Source organism: Haliotis asinina, chromosome 7, assembly GCF_037392515.1.
Source record: "Haliotis asinina isolate JCU_RB_2024 chromosome 7, JCU_Hal_asi_v2, whole genome shotgun sequence".
NCBI lineage: Eukaryota > Metazoa > Mollusca > Gastropoda > Lepetellida > Haliotidae > Haliotis > Haliotis asinina.
This window is the reverse complement of record NC_090286.1, coordinates 65018619-65041168: the sequence shown is the minus strand read 5'-3', so window position 1 is coordinate 65041168 and position 22550 is coordinate 65018619. Positions and strand designations below refer to the sequence as shown.

The 22550-nt window shown below is 42.9% G+C and overlaps 2 protein-coding genes across 7 annotated transcripts in view; one reads left to right on the top strand and one right to left on the bottom strand.

The window, feature by feature from the left end:
• The window catches only part of LOC137290580 (large ribosomal subunit protein uL13m-like), a 421196-nt gene that overhangs the window by 229831 nt on the left and 168815 nt on the right, over positions 1-22550 (bottom strand). The gene's annotated exons all lie outside the window — the stretch shown is intronic.
• LOC137290319 (collagen alpha-1(IX) chain-like) overlaps positions 14667-22550 on the top strand; it is a 158235-nt gene continuing 150351 nt past the window's right edge. For 5 of the 6 annotated variants that reach the window (XM_067821149.1, XM_067821146.1, XM_067821148.1 and 2 more), the window contains exons 1-2: positions 14667-15000; positions 16183-16321. The gene's annotated coding sequence lies outside the window, so the exon portion shown is untranslated. Of the gene's footprint in view, positions 15001-15886; positions 15940-16182; positions 16322-22550 lie in introns of those variants that run through there. The other variant, XM_067821144.1, reaches the window with a different exon arrangement.

Below are 22550 nucleotides of genomic sequence, written 5' to 3'. Positions count from 1 at the left end.
GTTTGTTACAAAAACAACCCGAAACAAGGGAAACCACTTTAGATCGTTCGATTGCAAGGAAAAATTTAGAAACACATTGTGAATACCTTCAAATGTTCAGGAGGGGTGTGTGGGTGGGGGGTGGGTTGTGGGAATTGGGATTATAGCAAGAAAAAATATGAAATCTCACTCCGTTAAATCAAGAGACCTCATCCTCTTGGATGACACTTCAGTGTACCCCATATCTCTGGGATGGTCCATCAGAGCAGTCCACTCTCTGTGATGGTCCATCAGAGGCCATCACTCTCTGGGATGGTCCATCCGAGGAGTCCACTCTCTGTGATGGTCCATCAGAGGCCATCACTCTCTGGGATGGTCCATCAGAGCAGTCCACACTCTGGGATGGTCCGTCAGAGGCCATCACTCTCTGGGATGGTCCATCCGAGGAGTCCACTCTCTGTGATGGTCCATCAGAGGCCATCACTCTCTGGGATGGTCCATCAGAGCAGTCCACACTCTGGGATGGTCCGTCAGAGGCCATCACTCTCTGGGATGGTCCATCCGAGGAGTCCACTCTCTGTGATGGTTCATCGGAGGCCATCACTCTCTGGAATGGTCGATCCGAGGAGTCCACTCTCTGGGATGGTCCATCAAAGAAGCTCACTTTCTCACAAATCCTGCTTTAACGTGTGATACCAGCGTTCACTCTAAATGTAATGAGTAAAAGCTACAAGACGCCTTCCATTATCATGAGAAAGATTAGTTGAAAGCAGATTCTGTTGTGTTGATCCAACTGTATAACTTATTTATTCACGATAAGAAGAGTAAGAACAGGAGATCTCACTCTACCGGAAGAGCAAATAGCGGTGATCTCACCCTATAACAAGATCTAAAACCGGACATCTCACTCTCACAAATAAGTCGTTGGAACTGAGAAGGGGTGGCGGAATACAGAGACCAATTGTAACTTTAGTTAAACTTTCCATGCTGTGTACATTCAACATTAATACAACATTGATCAGACGAGACAGACATACAACACCAACTGAACTTTCAAGGGAAATTGACAACTCATTCGGTTGTTGCTCTAGCTCGCCACAGCATATAACCCCTACTATAGATAAGTCGTGTTTGGCAACACCTGCTACCTTCATGTCTGTGGATCCGTTTGAGATTCTGTTTCAAACATTCCTGATTTTCTGTGAATATTCGATTCACTAGATTCAAATTCCGCCTGATATTTGCCTATCTTTTTATTCAATACGAGCCGAGTCTGCGCCGACAATTTGGCAGCTAGTGACCTATTAACAGAAATGTAAAATGTCATCGCAACCGCAGTCGTACAAACATGTTCCAACACCACCAGCGCAAGAATGGCGTTTCTATATATCGGATTTCTCTGTGAGTAAATATGTCACTGACAGAAATAGTCTCAATGACCCAAATCTGCCAATTAAATCCGTAATCAAAGATTGTCTGTTTTTTAACACCGTGCTGTGAACACACTCTGAGTTGTAAGAAGCTACAGGACTGGTCAACTAGTGTACAAGCTTGATCCACGGTCCTTTTAATCCGTATGTTCATGATAATGGTCAGCATTGGACGCGAGCATGAGTCATCTCGGCAACAACCAATCAGGTCACATTAATGACAATGTTGGTCACCCTAAGAACAAACTTCAAACACATGTTGAACATCTCCATGCGATGTTAGTTCAACTTAACTCCACATGCCTTCGCGCTGCAAGGAGCTTTGTTCTGAAAATAGGTTAAGGCATTCAGCATTGTTTGCAAACCAGGAACATTCAAATAAATTGTAACATTTGGTCGGTAATTACTGGGTCAGGAAGGTATAACCGTGTCATGGGATTTGCGGGTAACCTGGAGTTCATATCAAGATATGCTACTCTATCGGTTTGTAAGGAGTTGTTAAATGTTAACGAAATCTTGTCGAGAGTTCAAGAACACTTTGACGCATTACTGATGCATCCAGTCGGCTATGGTGATGGCATCAGAGGTTTGCAAGTTATCTTTAGCGTACTGCCCGTGCATTCTTGTCAGCGATATTTCATTTGGACTTTTAAACTGAGGTTCTGGGACTGTGTTGGAGTGAGATGCTCCCACACTTAGGTCACGTCAGGGGAGTAGCAGCAGGTTGAGATCAGGGTCAGGGGAGTAGCAGTAGGTAGAGATCAGGGTCAGGGGAGTAGCAGTAGGTTGAGATCATGGTCAGGGGAGTAGCAGTAGGTAGAGATCAGGGTCAGGGGAGTAGGGGAGTTTCCTGGCCCATGTATATACGACCTAGGCGCTAATCAAGCACAACAAGTGACTGTCTACATACACTCGGTGAGAACATCTAACAGGTCTGGAATACTCCACGTTCCTCCAGATTCACCGGTCTGTAGACCACCAACTGGACCCGTCAGTATGATCCCGTCTGGACAACAGTGGACACGGCTGGCTGGTGTATTACATGGAGAGGAAAGTATTGCTGCTGGTTGTTTGCCCTGAACCCCTTTGGTATATAACCTGGTACTACAGTGTTAGGGGACGCTGGAAGCTTGTAGAGATCTTCAAGGGGAGACTATCACTGTCTGAAGACACGTCTCTGATGTTTGCTCGGGGTCTAGCGTTGTCCTCAGTGGGTGAATGAACTGAGGCATGTGCTCCGAGACACAGGTGTCCCTCCCCACCTGTAAATGCTCCCTACCAGCATATTTAGACAACAAAGGCTGAGGTCAAATGCGCCATACTACCATTAGGATTTCAGTATTGCAGTATGGCTTTTACTGATGCTGTTGAATTTATGAAACAATATCGTTTTTAACATGTGTGCTGAAGGTACTAGCATCTCCACCGAAATACCGAACTGAATGAATAAAGAAGCTGAAATCAATTTCAATTTCAGTTCTGCTCATTTCATTTTTGCATTGCCACACATTGTCAAAACGGAGATTTGACGAATTCATCATTAATGGAAGAATCGTCTTGTTCAACAACTTCACTGCAACTGAATTTCACGGGTTGAAATATGAAATGACTCGGAATTGTTGTCAAACAAGAGATTTCAATCTTCAGATAAATTCTAAAACATGGAAAGTTTTAGAAATCTATCTTTGTTTACCTTTTCTGACGGGCAATAGCTGTTATATTTAAATTTTGAATTCTCTTAAAACGCTTTTATCCTACCGACATATTGATATATCTAAGCCAGAGGTAAAACACTGGAACCCGGGGTAAGACGGTAATCAGGCCTGTGAATATGTGATAACCATCTAGTAAGTGTTTCATAGAGTAATGAGAATCTCCTTCATCAGCCAGTAATGTAACACTTGGTGCACGTTATGATAGCCTAATACTATACAAGCTAAGGCTTCTGTCCTTCCCTATAGATCAAACCTTTTGCACCCAAACAATGCAGATACACGCACACACATACACACACACACGCACGCACGCACGCACGCACACGTTTATTCTTCATGTCAAATATCTTCAAATACATATGGTCGGCCGAATGCTGTTCAATGATCTTAAAACTTCATACGATGTTCTTTTGAAATTTACACTAGTGCTTTTACCTGCCTTTCAAAATTACTAGATATTGAGAAGCTCCTCGAACGTTATCGGTTGCACGAATCGCATTTCTTTACAGAATCATTTTGTAAAATGACAGAGTTAGTTTTATCAAGATTCAATATAAACAGTACATTTCTGTGAAATAAAAAAGCAGCAGTTATTTTTGGAATGTTGCTGTGTTTTTCATGAGTTTTAGTCCTCGATATTCATCTAACTTGGTTCTGTCATCTCTATAATGCTAGAATAATTCACAGTGACCATTGTTTTAAAAATATACCGTTATGTGAAAGGTGATTCAACAATATTGTCGGATACTCTACCTGAAAACTTCAGTGATCTGTGGCAAACACCTTTCCCTCATTCAAGATGCCAGTTGCCCGAATCATTTCGTCCTGACCGTTGTTTGCACAAACACATCTGAGGTGATGTACCTGCTCTCTGTATCTCCACACTCTAGATGTACCTTATACACAGGCATGGGGACTTGAATCATGGCGATAGTGGCATGGGAGTCATGTTGGTAAATTCTGTAGTAGTTTATTGTCAAAATAGTTGACTGATCTTTATTTCATCATGGTGAATGGCCAGTGCTACAGACAGCGCAGGGCATATAGGGCAAGACATAGGGCTTTAGGGCAGGACATAGGACAAGACATAGGGCATTACATATGGCTTTAGGGCAGGACATGGGGCAGGACATGTGGTTCTGACATAGGGCAGGACATAAGGCAGGACATAAGGCAGGGCATAGGGCAGGACATGTGGTTCGGACATAGTGCAGGACATGTGGTTCGGACATAGTGCAGGACATAAGGCAGGACATGTGGTTCGGACATAGTGCAGGACATAAGGCAGGACATGTGGTTCGGACATAGGGCAGGACATAAGGCAGGACATGTGGTTCGGACATAGGGCAGGACATAAGGCACGACATATGACAGGACATAGGGGAGGACATAGGCAGGACATAAGGCAGGGCATAGAGCATGACATACGGCAGGATATACGGCAGGACATGGGGCAGGACATAGGGCGTTAGGACAGGACATAAGGCAGGGCATAGGGCTTCAGGGCAGGACATAAGGCAGGGCTTATCATGCCGAGAACACCCGGTGTCATCACTGTTGTGCGTTGGTTCTCTCATATAACTTTCACAGCTGTTGTTTCTTCTTTTTACGCGGGAAAGAATCTGTTCCCGATGATAGTACTGACTGCACAGGTTTGCACCAACATGTATTCTTTCTAATTGTATTTTAGCTGATGTAACCGTGGTAGTTATCAGTGGCTATGCTACCTGTAAGTGACTTCTCTCTTTCCCGATTGACCTGGTCGAGAGACAATGTCAAGCCATTAGTTACCTGTCTTATCAACACTGTCAAAATGTTTCGTAATGTATTGTCCAGCTTTAATCAATGTGTCACGGAACCTGCCTATTGCTAACGTTTTGTTCAGTCATGCTTTTCGCCATTCCTGTGAACTCATCTTTCCTTCCCACATTCTGCATCCACTTTGTACAGACAATTGGAGTTGAGTTTGTTCTCTCCGACACACTCCATAGATACTCAGAGTTCATTGATACACAAGTCTGATGTATAGCTTAAATATATAGCCTATTGATTGTTTGGACATAGCAAACATTGTACAGACAGGCGGTTTATTTATGTTTTCTACCCAATAAACACCACTTTGTCGTACCATGAGTAATCCCAGGAACTTGAACTCAAGTAATTCCCGGCTATCCCCCGAAGAATGACAGGCTTCCGTACAGAGGACGTCTGTGACGATGGGTGTATCGAGCTGTGCAATGTGTGCATTACTTGTCCCTTGTCACGTTTTGTCAATATCTATGCCACCAGCACTTGCCACTTGTCACATTTATCAAAGCACGTTCATGTTTCTGTCCTGGTTGACACTCACATCATTCACGGTGTGTACATCCTCTGCCTGGGTGGATGTGCTGGAGGGATGGAATGTCAAAGATCAGTGAGAAATGAACATTTCACTCACAGTCGGGTTTTCAAATATCTCACCGGATACATACGTGCATATAAATGTATATCTTTAACGTGATTTCAAAACAATCACTCAACGTCAACACAGAACAATCCTTAACATTATCACAGAACAATCACTTAACCTCATCACAGAACGTTACCTTAATTTCATCACAGAACAATCACTTACCTTCAACACAGAACCATCACTGGAATCAACTAACAACACAGAACAATTACTTCACCTCAATTGCTATTCACCATTACAAAACCTAACGTCGTGTCAGAAAACCTTAACCTCATTTCCCACCCTGGTGGTTCAGACGATAGTGTGTTTGCCTGTAACACTATGCGAGTACAAACCGTGAGTGTCTCCGTCGTGATATCGTTACAACTCTACTACTTCACTGACGCATTCATACAGTTCCATGTTTAATGTAAACCTGCTCAGAAATGAACCACCTATATTTACATAAAGGGAACTAGGGTGTCATAACAGAAGCACAGAAAGCACTGATGTTGGCCACTCATACGAATGTTTAAGGGTATAACATCTACCATAGTTTCACCAGCGTAGGTGTATGTGTTTCCCATGTTCCATCTTACGTCACCCCGTCCTGGAATGTCCTAATTACATTCTTGACAGTTTCTCTCTCCACCTCATCCTCGGGCTGTATCCTCGGATCCCGGCGCTGCTGGTGCGATGAGCGAAGACATTTACTCGCAGCATCAAACACGTGTTGCCTTTTTACACAAAGTGGTTCAAATTTGCTGAAGAGAAATAAAGCCCTAGCATTTAACCCTGTGATGTAACATGTGAATAGTGACATGTATCTGTGAGTGGCCGACCTCTCCCAGCTGTGTAGACAGAAGAATACTGCACTCTAGCATCTCCATCTGCCTCATCTGGACGTTCAGGTGGGGAACTGGTCCACCCATCCGCTCAATACCAGACACCAGAGGGCGCCAGTGCCAGACACTACCTTGGAAAAGGTTGGAGTAGATCTTGAATAAACAAAAGAGATTGTATTAGTTAAGAAATTGAGTACTTTGGAAACAATGTCTTTTTGAAGCAGAAATTGTCTGTACATTTCAAAAGTCTCAAGCGTGATTGTATCTCCATTGCATATACTAGGCACCCAATATCTTGTCGATACAGTCGGAGGTCTACAAAAATATCAAACGGTTGGGAGAAAGTGTCTTATAACTTTCTTCTCTTCATATTCTTTTCCTTTGCTAAACTGCCGTCCAAGTTGTGATGTGTTTTCTGACTAGTATTTAGGGATAAAATGACCGGAAGTTGAAGACTTTTAGTATGTTTTGTTTTGTTCTGGTATGGGTTTAATCTGTGGGACGTGAGTGTGGCGCTGCTCCAGTGACTGGCCAGCTGAGAGGACACGGAGAGATACTTCCTGGTTCAAGATGGTCAGTGTGTGATCAGATGGTCCATCACTTCTTGGTGTGTTATCGACAATTGTTTACACACGCTTGTCATTACACTGAGGATTGCTACATATAGCCGTAAGAAAACATTTGTTTGGAGTGTGATTACTGTCTGTTTTCTGCCTCGTACACCGTGTTTCGCTTATTGCCAGCTGAGACGTTGAACTGCTGAGTTGGCTGAATACAAACTGGAGAGCAGCTTGTGTACCTAAACGTCGAGGATACCAGATATTTGCTGTGGAGTTTTTATTTCAAATTCCGCCTTTTTGCACGCGCGTTTAAAAAGCGTCCGTGTTTGCAATACGCGATATAAAGTTGACGAGCTGAGCTGGATTTTGTCGTCAGCCGGCCAGAGGTATTCAATAAGAAACCACTCCCAATTCGGCCCACAATAGCTAAAATAACAACATTGTGCTTCTAATTATTGGGAAAATATGGGCTAATCACAGCCAGACAGCTGATCGCCGGCTCAACCACCCGTCCACCTTCCCTCTATTGCTTGACGAAAGACTTTGGAATTTTAACACTTGCCAGAATGGCTATTGTCTGAGATGTGTCTGAACGGAGCCCCCGCAGACTCGCATGTAACTGTGCGCGGTTGGGTCAGTGATAAATCCACACTCCTACAATTGTGCTCTATAACGTGACCTGGGGCACTACACAGTTTGGAGGAACTTCAGAGAGAAGGAATTAATGAATTGTTTATTTGTCCCCTCTTACTAATGAAAAAAGGTGGATGTGTTTATTGTTGCGCTGATTGTTCCGTCTGATACATCTCTTGATGGTCATTCCATGTGTCGTCACGTCCAGATCATAGTAACAATTCACTCTTTCTTTGGACAAAATATAACATTTATTTCAAACAAGTGTATTAAAACATTGACCTGAAAAATCCCACAATCTATATGGGTTTTGTTATCAGATCTGCTAACATATTTACGATTCTGCTTTTATGTGGATTAGTCATGACTGATGGTTTCTTCCGCACTCAGCAAAAGTCCATCTGCATGAAAGCGACATGATCGAGTGTGATCCAGATATCCCCGTGACAGATGTTATAAGCAACAACACTCTACGTCACCGTATCCGTCAATCTGATCGACTTCACCAGAGGTTTGCTGGGACCCTCTCAAAGCCATGGATAATCCGGGATGTTCCATAAGGAGTGGAAATACCAGGCTCGCATGTGTCAACTTAGTCTTTAGAGCGTATATCAAGTCTAAATGATATTAACAGCTAATTAAATACATTTCTTTGAAAAAGTGTAGAATGCTTAACGTTCTTCAAAATGCCAACTTTATAATAATGGTCATGTGAAAGTGAAAGTCGTTTACATAACAAATGCAAACGCCCCAAAACACCTCCGATAAGCCGTGATTGTCTGATCTAATCTGACGTCTGCTCCAAGAGGGCTGATTCCAGGTATGACTTGGTTCCCGGACTGTCGTAAAGTTGGGAGTGGCGATCAAATGGACTGGGGTTCAAATCACTGGATTCTCTGGTCCAGACTATATTATTGGAATATGTCAGACCTACGTTACATAGAAGGAATATTGCAGTAAAACAACATAAACAAAAGCATGTAGGTTCAACATTACGTCTGACATACTACAACATGTGTATCACCCTTATATGCCACTGTTCTGTCTAATTACCATACATGTCCTCCTTCTTAATACTGTCCTACAGGTCAAGTCGAAGTAAATTCTCATGAAAAGCTTGTCTGTCCTGCACGTGTCAGGCGATCACCACAACACCAGGTTTGCATACCGCCACTTTAAACAGCCACTCTCAATCGCAGCTGTCTTCACGACTGGTTGATGTTTGATGTAACTGATCCCCGGATAAATCGTTTCATTCATGGCTTAATATGTTCGCCCAGGGTTACTATTTAGCGGAGGGAAATCATTAAAAAACCCAAATATTCAAAGAATGTGGAATTACTCTTTCAACTTGGCATGAGCCATGCACCTTGTAAAAAGATAATAGAAGGTGCAACGAAGCTGGCATATTGTACTTGGGTGGTGGGCCCGGCCCGCCAGGAGTCCAGCTATTGACATAACCTGATGCGACTGAACCAAACTTAGTCTCTCTCACAGTACCTGAAGCACACTATTTTCCCTACTACCAAGTCCTCTCTGAAATGCTAAAGCCGTAAATAAAGCAAGTCTAGATTTCCTCAGGTTCAGGAATCTCTGGTCTCTCCTGGGCTCCTTTTCAATGTGCATGTGTTTGTTTGTTACCATCAAACTGTAAAAATTCAGAGACTAAGCATGCGTCTCAACCACATCCATCAACCCATTTTTCTGAAGAGGATCATCTTGTTGCAAGTAAGTGACTGTCTGTCACTCTTCATTACAAGAAAAGATAGTTATTGCATAGCATTCCACGAAGATACGGTAGCAATATTCTATAAGCTACAAATATAAACGCAGTAGTTACAAACATATAGAAAAATAGAAGCATGTATTATGTACATTACAGTTTTACAAATCACATGTAGTATATTCACATGGAAACAATATGAAGAGACTCTGCTAATACACAAAGTGCATTTAAAATTGTAAATGTCATGACATATTTTAGAAATACTTTCAGGACTTCTGCTTGAAACAAATGTCAAAATTTGTCCCGTTTTAGAGATTGTAGATTGTACAAATTTTTGTTGTAGAAGTGATTCTCTTTGTTTGTTACATTTGATGTTTGACTTCTTTCGGTTAAGTCTCGATATAAGTCACTTTTAACCCGAGAAAGATATCGTAACACTTGCTTTGAAACCTTTATGAAACCATAAGGACAGTGACTATTGGATAATTGAATACATGCGTACATCTAATCAGTGGCAAAATCGAGCACTGAGGCTTAACTCTGTATTATTTTCGCAGATATCGTTTCATGAGCAGTTCACCAGTTCATGTCTCCCTGAGTTGTAGTTCGTCCTGTAGACACCGTGTCAATACACATTACCATGTCTCCCTGAACTGTGGTACGTCCAGTAGACACCGTGTCGATGCACGTTATCGTGTCTCACTGAACTGTTGTTCGTTCTGTAGACACCGTGTCAGTGCACGTTACCATGTGTCCCTGAACTGTGGCTCGTCCTGTAGACATTGTGTCAATGTACGTTACCATGTCTCCCTGAACTGTGGTACGTCCTGTAGACACCGTGTTAGTGCACGTTACCATATGTCTCCGTGAACTGTAGGTCGTCTTGTAGACACCATTAGATAGAATTTGTTTATCTCCTCAAGTGAGAACAGGCCCAGGTGGAAGAGGAAAAGTGTATCCATAGTAAACAATAGCAAGAGCACGCTTATCACATGCCTAACAATATTTAGTTTACATGGAGCTTCAGCAGGTCCCTCGCCGTCGGTGGAGGGTGGATCACATACCGCGGAGCAATCATAATAAACCATGCAGTAAACAGACATGCGTCGGATTACACAGCGCATTAATTGTTGTCGTGTGTAAAATAGGTCTGGTTGTTTCTTTGTAGATGTGTAACTGTTGCTGACAATGCAGTTGGGGTGATTGCAATAAATGATAAACAAGATAAAAGGCGAACCAGTGAAAAATGTGGGCAGATTCGCATGATCATGACGCTGAACGCTTAGGGCATAACAAACAGACTCTCGAAACTGTTTCGGAAATAGAAAAGAGATATCAAATGTGAATAAATGGTATAACATGTAAAATATAAACCTAAAATATATAGACGATGCAACGAAAGGCACTGAGTATGTCAAGCACGGATTAACTTACTATATCATTTGGCTGGCAAACAGAGAGCATGTCACATGATTTTAAACAGAGGTTTTCAGTGTCATTTGGTTGGGAAAGGTGTTTGCCATCATTGTTCTCAATATTAGGCTGTGAAGTGCAGCATCTAGTTTTCAAACAACCTGCTGCGAACTTCGCGAAGGATGAGGGTGTTGTGTTGCCACCTGGCAACCCGGTGTCTGTTACTTTCCATCAGTGCAACACGTGTGCTCCCGTCTTTGTTGAAACATTTGGATGTGTAATATTGTATGAGGTCCTCAGCATCAATAGTGACTGATAGCACTTGGCTTGGCTTGGAAATAGTCTGTCTGTCTGTCACATTCATATCACCGTCTAGCGGGTGATCATGGTCAACATCAGACAAGACACCATGTCCCCATTTAGCAGACCACTGTAACGAGCGCTAAGCACAGAGATGTTCAACTATAGTGGCATCTAGCACATCTTCGTGTACGCTACACAAGGAGATAGTTGACCACAATGCCTTAGAAATGTGCACCACCAACAAGACCTGTGTGAAGATGTACATCTGAAGTGCCCTGTATGTGGTGGTAAGTAGTTATCCTCCGTGCTGGCTCAACTACGACATTGTTTCTGGTAATATTCCAGATGTCTCACCAAGCCCTTCCTCTATTTGAACGGAATCATTTCCTGCAAGATAATCCTGCTGTAGGTAATGGTCCAATAGCTTTGGTCTTCACACACACCTTGACGTTCCCCCGTACAGACTCTTCATCCAGTTTCACTTCAATGTATTCAACTAACCAGGGTCATTGGTACATTACGGAATCAGACGAACATGAACGAGTGAGTTACGATGGTAAGTCATATCGGCAACATTTCAGTCATATTGTGAGAAAAATGGGTTGCCGGTAGGCAATGGATGACTTTGTTTCGTCTGATATACATTGCCGTCAACCGATCGTATCATTGAATATCGTCCTGCATTTATTATTTCATCTTATCCATGCAAGACGTTGTGGTGTCCTAGAGACGTTGTGGTGTCCTAAAGACGTTGTGGTGTCCTAGAGACCTGGTGTATTTCAGTGTGACGCCCAGAAGACGTTGTGGTGTCCTATAGACGTTGTGGTGTCCTAGAGACGTTGTGGTGTCCTAGAGACGTTGTGATGTCCTATAGACGTTGTGGTGTCCTAGAGACGTTGTGGTGTCCTAGAGACCTAGTGTATTTCAGTGTGACGCCCAGAAGACGTTGTGGTGTCCTAGAGACGTTGTGGTGTCCTAGAGACGTTGTGGTGTCCTAGAGACGTTGTGGTGTCCTATAGACGTTGTGGTGTCCTAAAGACGTTGTGGTGTCCTAGAGACGTTGTGGTGTCCTAGAGACGTTGTGGTGTCCTAGAGACGTTGTGGTGTCCTAGAGACCTGGTGTATTTCAGTGTGACGCCCAGATGACGTTGTGTTGTCCTATAGACGTTGTGGTGTCCTAGAGACGTTGTGGTGTCCTAGAGACCTGGTGTATTTCAGTGTGACGCCCAGAAGACGTTGTGGTGTCCTATAGACGTTGTGGTGTCCTAGAGACGTTGTGGTGTCCTAGAGACCTGGTGTATTTCAGTGTGACGCCCAGGAGACGTTGTGGTGTCCTAGAGACGTTGTGGTGTCCTATTGACGTTGTGGTGTCCTATAGACGTTGCGGTGTCCTAGAGACGTTGTGGTGTCCTAGAGACCTGGTGTATTTCAGTGTGACGCCCAGAAGACGTTGTGGTGTCCTATAGACGTTGTGGTGTCCTACAGACGTTGTGGTGTCCTAGAGACGTTGTGGTGTCCTAGAGACCTGGTGTATTTCAGTGTGACGCCCAGAAGACGTTGTGGTGTCCTATAGACGTTGTGGTGTCCTATAGACGTTGTGGTGTCCTATAGACGTTGTGGTGTCCTAGACGTTGTGGTGTCCTAGAGACGTTGTGGTGTCCTAGAGACGTTGTGGTGTCCTAGAGACGTTGTGGTGTCCTAGAGACGTTGTGATGTCATGCAGACGTCATGGTGTCTTAGTGACGTTGTGGACTACAGACATTGTAATGGGTTACAGACGCGTTGGGATGCCCTGTATTATACGTGGTATTAGCGGCACAAACGCTGTTAAGTGTGGCTGTAACGATGCATCGAACTATCGATAGATTTCAATTGCTGAGTCTCCAATAACAATTCATCGATGGTTGGATGGACAGATTACTGACTTACGTTGAGAAATGCGCAGCGAAAAATTAAGGAAATCTCTCAAATTCGGTCATGTTGACTTAGAGTTATCCATTAAACAAACATGGCGGCAAACATGTAACTTGGAATTTGAAATAGTGAATAACGACAAGTTTATGTTTTAACTGTTCGATCTGGATTTCAAGTTTCTCGTAAGTTGCTAAAGGAGAAGGAAAGTACTACCGAATTGTTGCTAATTCACACAAACGTTACATGTATTTGGGAACCGACTTCACATGAGACACATCAACTAGAAAAACGGGAGTGTGTTGCAATAGTCATTCCTCGTTGAGGTATATGGTATGTCTTCATGTGTCTTCATGTCTCGTAATCTCCAGTGGTGGTGTGTGGTCCTCTGCCTGGGTCACACATCAGGTGCAGATAAGTAACGTCGATTTCGGAGAGCCATCGGATGGGTAACCGTGGTTGACTTGACTCCTGAGAGTAAGGTCATTATCCTATCATTCCGATATATCTGGAGTAGTTGGGTATGACCGCTGTCCATCTAATGACTAAGGTCATTATCTCATCATTGCGGTATATCTGGAGTGGTTGGGTATGGTAACTATCCATCTATTGCGTAAGGCCATTATTTCATCATTCCGATATGTCGAGTAGTTGAGTTTGGCCACTATCCAAAACCCAAAACACCCAAAACAAAAAAAGCAAACAAATAAACCCAACAAAACAAAATAAAAAAACCCGAATGCGCACTCTTTCTTTTTTATTGTTCACATGCATATGTGCATAACAGATTCACATGCACGGTGCATATATTCACTATTTCTATTGCTTTAATATTTAGATAAAGTCAAAAACAGAGCAACTTAAGTAAAAGGACTCAGTTTTACAGGTGGTTGAATGATAGACAAGTGGATCCTGATCCATGTTCCATGTTCCAAGTGTAGTGTTCAGAAATGTGTAACTGTTGCCGCCTACTGTTGTTAATAGTATATATCTCTCTCTCATAACGGAAACGGAAGCTGATAATGAAAGTATATCTGATTGCTCCGATAGACCTTGTATAACGTTTTACCCGCAGACCCCGCATACGTTCCATCAAGGGCAAATAACGTCTGTTTTTTATTACCACAATGTATGTCCGCCGCGATGTGAGAGTGAGTGAGGGGTGTGTTGGGACGGGGTGTCGACATTATGAGCCACAGTAACGCGTCCCAAAGGTCTTTAGGGATCAATCCGAATTCAGGCCCAATATCCAAGTTGAATCCAAAGAGCCAGATTAACATTTACTTGTGGCAGACATACATTTAGTGTACGATGAAAAATAAGTATCAGTAATTATACCATTAGTCAGAAGTATGGGGATGCTTGGGTCTACACACAAAGAATACGCTGAAACATCGCCCAGACTCACAAACATTCCTAGTGTGTTGGTAGGTCATACTGCGTACCTAGTGTCACTCAACGGCGTTGCAAATGTCACCCTCAGACCAGCTGGGTCTTCTGTGGCGCATTCTGATCCCGTCGTCGCTAGACTGCTTGCTTGCAGTCTCTTGCCCCTTTAAAACACTACCTAACTGCTGATAAATACATACGAAGATATCTCAACACTAGAGCGGACCACTAGTTCATGGTAACGCACGACCAAACTGACATGGCCGGTAAGCACGGCCAGTACCGGGACAGCAGGACGGGTAGTAGCTTACAGTCACCATGGTTATTCGTCTGCCTAACTTCTCTTTTGAAGAGTTCTACCACGCCCCCTAACGGGGAAATGTGGCGGTCTCGTGGCGAACAGTGAGATTCGCGCATGCAACAATGGCAGACGTCATATAACCCTGGAGAGACTCACCTCAAGTCGAGGGATTTTCTGCACTTTAGGGCTCCGCTAGCAGCACGCTGGTTAGGCGAGCGCCACACTCTATCGCTGCTTTTCTGTTGGACCAACAAGGATAATGTTGAATTTGTAGTGAGAAAACCTTTTGAGTTGCTGCTGTCCTGGGAGTTTTACTTTATGGGTTAACTTTAATCGAGGCGGTCAACGTATGGTTTGTCAGGTAGGTGATGCAATCCATCGGTACATCATTACACTTCTTTGTAAAGAAGTAAATTACATATATACCATAGAAAATGTTTTGTCATTATTGTGTTATATCTTTATGACTGAATTATTTTTATGTCTAGAGATTGAACGGTTTGGATGTAGGAAACATTGGTGTGTGTGATAGTTATTTTGCAATGTATTGGCGGCAAACTGTCCATGCCTGTTGATTCATCCTCTCGGCAGTCCCGGCACATAGCAGCGTCCCGACACACACCAATCTGCTTCCAAATGGAATGCAATTTCTATTTGCCCTGGCATAAAACACGCTCACAAATAACCACAAATAGCATCATCATCATATTTTTTAAATGCTTTACCAAAGGTTGAATGTTACATCATCGTGAGAGAGAAAATCTTCTTTACAAAATGAAACGTTTTGGACACGAGTGAGTGGCACCTCGCGCGTTGAATTGATGCAGATTTGATGGAGAGCCGCGATTTAATTTCTGCACTTTCATTTGATGACAGACCTACATAGAGGTTATACAACATCATCACGTGGTGCTGTGTTAACTTCGAGACGAACACGACTTTCTTGATCTGGGCGTGGATGGGAATGCGTTTGTCGGATAATGAAGTCTTGTTTTCAAGTCTGAAAATTAGCAGGAAGGATATTTTAAGATGCGCATATCATTAAAGATCGCGATCGTGAAGCACAAGATTGGATGGCTTCATTCAGTGGCAGGGATTTGTGTGGAGGAGGGGTGCGAGTTAATTTTACCGGATATATTGCAAAATGAGCGTTTTGACCCCAAGTGGGATAGATATATTTGAGTATGTAGGCATCAGATAGGAGTTGTACCTATAGCATTAATCCTGCTGTAATACCGGCCCTGTGGCAGTATACCCGTGATAGTGGGCCAGTCAGGACGTTCAGGATACCTGACTACGGGTAGATATTGGTGTATATTAGATATGGAACCTTTTATTGCGTTCATCAGCTCTGATCCCCTGACTTTAGTCAAACCTGCCCCGGATCGTGTGGGACAAGTGTTGGGCTCTTTTAGTGTCTTGATGGGCAGTTTGGAAATGGGTTACTCTGAATGTAGCTCTGACACAGGTCGTGTCACTCGCCAAGTAGTGGTCTTCTCGTGTCGGCTTATGTAGTTATAATCTCGTTCTCTTTTCAATGCAGATTATACCAGCGGTGTGTGGAGTTCTGACCTGGATTATGCTGTGCGGGTGGAGTTTACTGTAGCAGTGTTGGGAGTTTACTGATGTTTGCGGGTGAAGAGGATTCGCAGATTGTTCGTAACACCACTGTCCGGAGCAGAGTAAGTTGTTATAGTTTTTCTTTTAAATACTCCCACCAGCATTTTGATAGTTCGACGCTTGATTAATGAGTACAGTTCAAGTTCAGTCTCAGTGGTACAACTGTTCCAAGTTGAGCGGTGATGTAGGAATCATGCGCCCAGTGGTAGCTCCTTGCAGGGTTATACCTGGTTCTACCGGCATCCCTGAGGGCCACAACTCGGTGTGAATGTGGCCGTCGATGGGTGTCCGAACAGCTGTACACATCACTCTTTACGATCGCATTACAACGCTTAGGCAGCTCTGCTCTCACACAATGGTTTCATCATACAAAAACACCCTTACAACCTGTTAATGTATCTGTCATATGTTCTACGACTAGATCACTCGTTTGCTCATATTCTGTATTGGATTTCCAGTATACAAGGAACGCACTGACAAGTGCACATTTCATTCATTGAGCCGTGATGACGTTGACATTCTGTTGTTGTTGGCACCGGTGCTAACCAAGAACGTTTCCCAATTTTGTGGCCACGTTTCAAGCTTTTATTTCACTCTAAAACTCGAATAGCACAACATCGTTAGATAACATCTTGCGCCAGAACCATTGCCAAGAATCACATGCTCTCAGTTTGCCTCTTTTATGGCGTCTGTCTTGTCAGCTACCTGTCATGTCGCTGTTGAGCCTTGTGTAATCGGGATATCAGATATAGGTACATCAAAAATACTCGCAAGGTAATAGGCACATCAGTAATAGGCACACCGTATAGTTACATCCGAAAAAAACGGAACAGCAAAGATGTTCACATCAGTAGTAGTATTTTCGGTCTACGGGTAGAAATCGGACTGAAACTGCACAAAACAAAATATTTTTACAGCCGTTTCAGTTTTCTAAGACCTCTGTTCTGAACAGGATAATGGCCGTAATATTCCAGCTCGGTGTTTGGAATAGTACATGACAAAACTCAACATTGAAACGGTGGTTTGCTCAAGCCTTCAGTGACCCCACCACAGAGGACATTGAACGTTCCACATGGTCCTGTAGTGGGTTGCTGCTTACAGTAGACATGTAGCAAGGACGATGCATCTCCGCTTTGTTATTTTGAATCCGTGACGATGATAGACAGACAGACCACAAGTCAGCACGGTGTATTGCAGCACTGCTCAGAGAGGCTTCGATGCACCAACCCATACAGAACAAACCAGTGAACACTTAGCAGCGTGTACATCAATATACATAGGTACAACGCGCGACAAGAAGATTAGTGGTGTCGCTCTATTTGGAGTTTATTGGCCCTTTACAGTACGTTGATTTGACAATTGCACCTTTAGCGTTACCTGTTCGCTCGTAGTGGCTAGACGTCTTCCCCATATCCTGTACCACAGACTGGGAACCATGGACGGGAAGACAATCATATGTGCTCGCCCGTCTGGGTCTGTTCTATGCAACTGCAGAATAAACGTATACTCTGGTTTCCTTCTAAGAATGTTTCTTCAACACTAAGTATACTAACCCCCAATTTCTTACTTACCCACGACTTTCCAAATTATGAATGTATCAACCAAATCAGTCATAACATATAAACTCACTTAGTAACCCCTTAATATACTTAACACTTACTGACATCTTCTCGCCACTTGATGATCTCTCTCACTCATTCATACACAGACACAGTCATGCACTCGCCAACTCACGACCTCATTCATACACAGACACAGTCATGCACTCGCCAACTCACGACCTCATTCATACACAGACACAGTCATGCACTCGCCAACTCACGACCTCATTCATACACAGACACAGTCATGCACTCGCCAACTCACGACCTCATTCATACACAGACACAGTCATGCACTCGCCAACTCACGACCTCATTCATACACAGACACAGTCATGCACTCGCCAACTCACGACCTCATTCATACACAGACACAGTCATGCACTCGCCAACTCACGACCTCATTCATACACAGACACAGTCATGCACTCGCCAACTCACGACCTCATTCATACACAGACACAGTCATGCACTCGCCAACTCACGACCTCATTCATACACAGACACAGTCATGCACTCGCCAACTCACGACCTCATTCATACACAGACACAGTCATGCACTCGCCAACTCACGACCTCATTCATACACAGACACAGTCATGCACTCGCCAACTCACGACCTCATTCATACACAGACAGTCATGCACTCGCCAACTCACGACCTCATTCATACACAGACACAGTCATGCACTCGCCAACTCACGACCTCATTCATACACAGACACAGTCATGCACTCGCCAACTCACGACCTCATTCATACACAGACACAGTCATGCACTCGCCAACTCACGACCTCATTCATACACAGACACAGTCATGCACTCGCCAACTCACGACCTCATTCATACACAGACACAGTCATGCACTCGCCAACTCACGACCTCATTCATACACAGACACAGTCATGCACTCGCCAACTCACGACCTCATTCATACACAGACACAGTCATGCACTCGCCAACTCACGACCTCATTCATACACAGACACAGTCATGCACTCGCCAACTCACGACCTCATTCATACACAGACACAGTCATGCACTCGCCAACTCACGACCTCATTCATTCACCCTTCGTATAATTCACACATAATGCCCAGTTGGCCTTGATTATGTGTGTTTGTCAGCTCCATACCCTACTCAACGTCAACATAGTGATTCGTGGGCTGAGTCTTTCCTCTCAACCCCATGTATAACTGGAACTCTGCACAAAGCGGGGTTAACCAAACTCATGTATGCATGTCTTACCGAACACTGTCACATAAATATCAAATACACTAATCCATTAACCTTCGATCAGGTGCGTGAATTGTGACAAGTCTAAAGCCGTCCTTTCACACCTCACGCTCCTAAACATGTCACAGTTCATCTTTACTCGGGCTTCAACATCGGTTTCGACCGTATATTGTGTAGTTCATTTATTATTGTTAATCTTCTACCCAAGAATGTCCCGTTAGATGAAGTTATCCTGGACAGGTCGATCTGTTGCATACACTTGTGGAAATTCATTGTGGACTCTTGACGTAACGGATGTGGGAATTTGTCTTTCAAAGCTGAGACGTATGACTTAACATTTGTCATTTACACTTCATTCCTTTGAGGTCAGAGCCAGGGAAAACCGCAGGGGCAACCTGCTGCCATTGGCAACGAATACCTCCACACTTTGCACATCTACCTCACCTGGAACAGGCTAACTGGCCAGCAGTGAAGTACTGACTAATACGTCCTTACATGTGCCACGATCAGACTAGCTAGTGCCCCCAGTGTACAGCAGTGTTAACACACAGGAGTTGTCTTAGACTGATGTTACCATGTTCTCATCACATAGGTCGGTTACGTGTCCTATGTGCCGTTAGTCCGTTTTCATGGATTAAGGATACGTATATTCACTATTTGATGAGCGTTAGTTACGTCTCTGTTGGGTAGACAGATGTACTATTCATTATATGTCAGTGAAGCCTCTGTTGGGTAGACACATGCATTATTAAATACGTGTCAGTGAAGTCTGCTGGGTAGACACTTGTACTATTCAAAATGCGTCAGTGACGTCCCTGTTGGGTAAACACATGCACTATTCAATACGTGTCGGTGAAGACTTCGTTGGGTAGACAGATGCACTATTCAATATGCGTCAGTGAAGTCTCTGTTTGGTAGACACATGCACTATCTAACATGTGTCAGTAAAGTCTCTGTTGGTAGACAGATGCACTATTTAACACGTGTCAGTGAGGTCTCTGTTGGGTAGAGCACATATGCAAATATACTTCATATGAACATTGTTTTTTCGATGTTTAGGTAAGTGAATTAATTGGGTGCTTTCAAATAATGTATAATCTATTCAGAACTAGCTGTATGTATACCGCAATGTTTTTGTGTATTCAGCACGACCATGTGGAGTACATGAAATGTTACCTTCATGTTTGTGTGCTATATATGTGGTCTTTATAGCGTCCCGTTAAATGTAATCAAACATAAACAAATTATACATTCGAAAATAGTAACGCTCACCTGAACCATTACACCTCGATCAGTATTTATAATGACAAACACATGCGATGAATTGTTACTTTATGACGATGACAATCTGCCAAGAACACGAATCACTAGTATTGACATTTACCTTCACTTTAAGAACAGAAGACCATTCCTCCTTTGTACTTGATTCGAAGAAAACTTACTTCTGGGTGTAGTCCTCGTGTGGAGTTCAAGACACTGACCATGTTTAGTGTTGCGGAATGGTATCGAGTCCCCGGTCCACCGGCTTCTGGGCAGTCGCTGTGGCCATACCCACCAAACAACAGTTACAAACAATCAAAGGTGATCCTTGGAAATACATCAACGACACTTTCCACGTGGTAATAATATTGTTATATTAACAGATAGTGGTTTTATAGTAACAGATTATATTGTTATATTAGTGGATAGTATGCTATATTATCTATTAATATAACATCACGATCCATTAATATAGGAGTAATTTATATTGATATGATAATACTATCTCTTATCATAATATCACTATCTTTTAATATAATAACACTGTCCATTAATATAGTGATACTATCTATTAATATAACAACACTACCTATTATTGTTGTAATATTAATAGATGGTATTGTTTTAGTTATAGCCTTGCTATATCAATGGATAGTGCTGTATTAATGGATAGTATTTCAGACACGGGGAAATGATTCTCAGAACTTTCCTTTTGCTGTCTCAGAGAGGAACACACTCCGTTAAACCATCTGACGTGATAAAGGAAGTATTCGCTCCTACTCCATGGGCTATTTATTCGTCCCTAAACAGTAGGATTTAAGGCTAATGACATTTCATAAAACATGAAAGCAAATGTTTCTTGAATGTGTACGGTGAAAACAATATGTGAAATGCAGGACTTCCTATAACATAACATCGTCACTGAGGCTAGGATACCCTGGCTGGATGTATGTTCCCGTCTTTGCCGATACTTTCTTTATGCATAACTGTCAAAATGTTTATCCGTGTCGGTAAATTCAAATGATAGTAGTGTGGCCAGGAACACAAGTTTTAGCCAGATCAATTGATCTTTACCATGCAATAACCATCAAGTAGGCAAGTCTTATGCACATGACGTAGACATAAACGGCACCAGTGACACCATATGTTCTCTACATTTCTATTCATTCATAAAGATGCGAAGTGACAAAACTACCCACAAGTCTGTATCATTAAATGGATGACGTCAACATTCCTACAATCAGTATTTTCTTCAGGCCCAGTCGTGCTACAGCTGCTGCTGTCTTTTTCTCTTCTCTGTGTCATCAATATTTCGTGAATCTGTCACTCATCCTTCTTGTGTGTATCACCTTTCATATTGATATCACTTGTCTTTCGTGTCTATATCAACCATCTTTCATATTGATATCACTTATCTTTCGTGTCTATTCCACTCATCTTTCCTGTCCAATGCACGTAGCGCCGTGAGCAGGCAATGGGCCTGTATATGAGCGCCATATATGAGGACTTTTATTATTACTATCAATATTACTGTATCATTTATCTTTCGTGGTTCAAGAGAGGATACTGGTTTACGACCATGACCAGGAATGCATGAAATACAGGGGAGACAGGAGAAGGAATGCCTGAATTACAGGGGAGACAGGAGAAGGAATGTCTGACTTACAGGGGAGACAGGAGAAGGAATGTCTGAATTACAGGGGAGACAGGAGAAGGAATGTCTGACTTACAGGGGAGACAGGAGAAGGAATGTCTGAATTACAGGGGAGACAGGAGAAGGAATGTCTGAATTACAGGGGAGACAGGAGAAGGAATGTTTGAATTACAGGGGAAAGAGGTCGCCCATGACAGTAGAAGACCACCTGTATTGCGAAATGAGGATTACTTCTTTACCATAATGATGAACACATCTAGGACAAAACAAATCGCAACTGACAAATCACAGAAGGATTATCTCCACAACAAGACACCTGTTCGTCACAGAGAATGTATCTATGTTATAACAAATACTGTCTAATTTCAGTAGTACGCCCCGCAGCATTGAAGCCTGCATTGTTGCCCATGGTGATAAAATACTAAACGTTCACTTGTTTTTGAATATGAATTTATGTTCTGCTAATACTCACATTTAATACGTTTAAAATTAGTAACAAATACAATCTTTGAATTCTCAGTAATATCTGGTCACAGTTCA